Source organism: Lepisosteus platostomus, chromosome 5, assembly GCF_059453375.1.
Source record: "Lepisosteus platostomus isolate fLepPlt1 chromosome 5, fLepPlt1.hap1, whole genome shotgun sequence".
Taxonomy (NCBI): Eukaryota; Metazoa; Chordata; class Actinopteri; order Semionotiformes; family Lepisosteidae; genus Lepisosteus; species Lepisosteus platostomus.
Window position 1 is genome coordinate 33,050,134 of NC_142615.1, and position 4,128 is coordinate 33,054,261.

General features: G+C 38.5%; 1 non-coding gene across 1 annotated transcript; it reads left to right on the top strand.

The window, feature by feature from the left end:
• Positions 1 to 387: 387 nt before the first annotated feature.
• trnam-cau (transfer RNA methionine (anticodon CAU)) lies at positions 388 to 459 on the top strand. Its single transcript has one exon. It is a non-coding gene; the product is annotated as a tRNA-Met (tRNA).
• Positions 460 to 4,128: the final 3,669 nt, after the last annotated feature.

A 4,128-nucleotide genomic window follows, 5' to 3' on the forward strand; every position in this document is an offset into this window, starting at 1 on the left:
TTATAAAGTGGGTGTAGAGGGAGCGATCACTGTAGAACAGTTGATAGGTTGGAGCTGTTCAGACTACTCTTGTTATTTCTCAAATGCTTCCATAATTTTTCTTTCACGGTACGACGCGAGTGTGTACGTGTTTGGTTTTCGTTTCACTGATTCTCATTTAATATTTCAGAATTTACGACGAAAGAATCAGTTGCCTCGGAAAGCAGAAGCTTTGGTTCACAACGATCTTGAAGACACGCCCATGTAGTGCAGCGTGTGATATTTGTACTATAAAAGACCAAGTGCTCAAAGTGACGTCTGCGTTTACCGTTTAGACTTTTCATCTCGGGCGCACTTTTAGAAAGCAAAGATAGAGCAGTTGTGTTGAATGACGCTGTGATAGCTGTCAGCAGAGTGGCGCAGCGGAAGCGTGCTGGGCCCATAACCCAGAGGTCGATGGATCGAAACCATCCTCTGCTATACACACCGTCAGTTTAATGAAGTGAATTAAAACTGTTTTTTTTCTCTCGTTTGTGTGCAAGCTTCACACTTACTGTATTTGTTAATCTTTACCAAGATTGGTTGTTCTGAGATCCTTGATAGTTTCCTCAAATCCTTCAAATGAACATCCATATCAAAGCAATTATGTTTATATTTATTACAATTAAGGTACATATACAAAATATCAACGCACATTTGTATAATGCTCATTTAATAATGATTGTCAAGTTCTCCAACAAATCTGTGTTCTAATTTTAAAATATTTTTGCTAAGGATACAACGGGTGTATAAATTAATTCTCCTGACAGCCAGTTGAAGATAAAATTCCACACGTGAAAATGGTTCTCTTGGACATTTACTGAGGTACTTAATTGTTTACTTGTAGTTCCACACAAGTAAAATGCAAATTTCCTGCAAAGTTCAAGAGGGTTTGCAAAGAAATCCCATCAAGTTTAAACAGAGATTATGGTTACAGCAGAACAATCTGAAGCACATCCCTGAGTGGGTTTGAACCACCAGCCCTTTGTTTAACAACTGCACAGAAACACACTCCCGTTGCTTTTTGCCATTCACATGTTTGTAGTTAAAATAAAATACTGACATTTTCCTGCCAGCCAGCAGTATTTCTCCTGCACTGACCATGAATAACCAATAACTTTATTTCATCTTTCGCAGGCTGTAATCTACAGAAAAGGAAGTGAATACTTGTATTAAGCTAAATCAAGCCGACAGAAATGCACTGCCGTTGTTTTTCTCCACTTTTCGTTAAAAGGAGAAAACTCACTGGCATTTTCCTGCGGTATTTCTTCTGTCCTGATAAGCAAGACTTGTATGTTATCTTTCATAAGTTGTTTGAATTTCTTGAAGTTCAGAAACAACTTGTTCCAGAAGGGAAATGAACACTTGCTTCAAAGTAAATCAAGACGTACTGTATGTCTCTCTAGCTGCGTGTGCTCTTATCTGTCCATCTCTCTCTCCTTTTCTCTCTGGCAGTCTGTGCAGAGTATCTGACGGGGATGTAACACCACTTGGCAAAGAAGAAAAATTCTGAGGCAGAATAAAAAAAAACATTATTCTCTTCTCAGTCAGATTCACAGCTTAGACTCACACTCAGACAGAAGCTCAACTCCGTACTGCTCTCTATCCTCACAATCCAGAACCAGAAGATATTCAGACGATCAGTGCTGCTACATGAACAATATCAGACAGAAAGGCCTGGAGTCAAGTCACATCTCCCCCTTTTTTCCTTTCTCCCAGTCCTCTTAGAGACATAAAAGAGCTCCTGGTTCTCCTCTCTTTACTGTATATCAGCCTCCACACATTCTTTTTAAGTTTTATAACACAAGTGAGTGTGTAATTATATTAGTATTTATGTAATAAACACCAGTATTGACACTCTGATCAGTATATTGATTATTAGTAGCCAATGGGCCGATGGTTGTGACTACAATAGTGACCAGTTGACCAGTCTGTATCTCTGAGCAGTGCTCTGGTGATTCTACACCAGCCCTGGGATTCAGCTGCTCTCACAAGTGTCTCACAGACAGTCTTATAAATGTACAATTAGATGAAGTCTTGTAACAGTTATACAGTTAATTTAAATCATCAGACTATCTATAGAGCTGAGAGCTGGGTGGAAATAAAACCAGGATACACATTTTAACCTCCAGGAACATGAGTCTGATCCTCCTGGCTTCTATACTCTGATGATTCTTGTAAAACCCTTAAAAGCGCTTATTTCAGGGACTCGTGCTCGTTCTCTACTGCTCCACATGGGTACGCTTTGTAACGCATTAATCTGTGAAGTAAACTTTTTTTTTCTGTTTAATGAATTTCATTCCTCTGTTTGTCACTCTCCTCCCCCAACTGTTAGAAATCGCCTCTCTTCACAGCCCGTTTTTTTTTGGGGGAGATGTTATATTTGTATAAAAAGCCCTCCGGGCTCCGGACAGAAGTCTCCTCCAGCAGAGACGCGCTCTTTTTTGTTTATTAAACGTATAAAATTTACGAATATAACTACAACCAGAGGATCAGAAACAGGTACAAGAGAAAAAAACACAACAGAAAAAAAAAAATTAACCACCAGAGATAATGAAGTAAATTATGTGATCAAATTGTATTTTTACATATATGTTTTCCTGGCTTTATTATTTCTCAATTATTTATAGAATTTAGTGTTTCAACATACATGCGTTTCCTGTATAAAATAAAAATCAGCACTCACTTTTTTACAAAACAAAAAAAACGCTTTTCTTTTTGCAACATTTCGAGTACCTCTGGCATTCCTGAAAAAGACACACAAAAGCAGCAGAGACGCGCTCTGCTCTGTCAGAATAAGCGCTGTGATGTCATAGACACCAGCCAGAGAGCCGGGATCAGAGAGAGAAAGAGTGCGGGAGGAGCACGGAGAAGAGTTATTGATCACTTATCTATCGACAACCAATTATTGCAACTGAAGAACCGTAGAAAAATCGATTAACTTCACCAATTGATGAGTACTGATTCTTTTCTTGATCCTGTTTAAATATCTAAAAAACAGTTAATTAATAATAATTGCTTACACTTATATAGCGCTTTTCTGGACACTCCACTCAAAGCGCTTTACAGTAATGGGGACTCCCCTCCACCACCACCACCAATGTGCAGCATCCACCTGGATGATGCGATGGCAGCCATAGTGCGCCAGAGTGCTCACCACACATCAGCTATCAGTGGGGAGGAGAGCAGAGTAATGAAGCCAATTCATAGATAGATAGGGTTAATAATGTTCAATCTGAAATTAAACAATGATTATTCATATTATTATTTAGGTAACTGTATCCTAGAGGTAGAAAATGATATTTCAAGTTCATAAATGTATGTAAGTAACAGTTTGAATGCATTTTTCCAGTGTTTATAAATCATAAGAATGGTAACCACGGCGACAGGCACTCCGTCACTGCACGTGTTTAAGTGTCTCGCATTTGTCACAGAGAGCGGTGTGACGTCACGGGTAGCAACTAATACTAATATCAGTGTCTTCATGTTAATATTAGTGAGATTACAACTGGTAGTTTTAATGCTAGTGTTCATGTGAGTATTAATGACAGTGGCACTACTGATTGTTTTAGTTTTAATGTTCATATTCATGTTAATATTAATTATAATTATATTGTTACTGTTAGAGTATTAACACTAGTAGTAATGTTAGTTTTAGTAACAGCATTGCTGTTATTATTAGTAGTTTGTGTCAGTGTTAGTGATAGTGTTACTGTTGTAGTATTAGCAGTATTTATATTTGTGTTAGTTATTGTGTATCTGTGGATAAGTGTGTTTGTGGTATCTGTGCGTGTGTGGGTGCATGTCTAGAAGTGTGTGGTGTATGTGCATGTGTGGGCTGTTAGTGTGTGAGCGTGTGAGGTCTCTGAGTGTTTGGTGTCTATAAGTGTGTGTCTGTGAGTATGCGTAGTGTCTGTTTCTGTGAATGCAGGCCTGTGAATGTGTGTGTATGGTGTGTGTCTGTGAGTGTGTGGTGTCTGTCAGTGGGTAGTTTTATATTTGTAAGTGTATGTGTTGGTATGTCTGTTAGTGTGTGTAGTGCCTGCGTCTATGTGAGTATTAATGATGATAGCATGTGTGAGTGTATATATGTGAGTGTGTAAGTGTCTG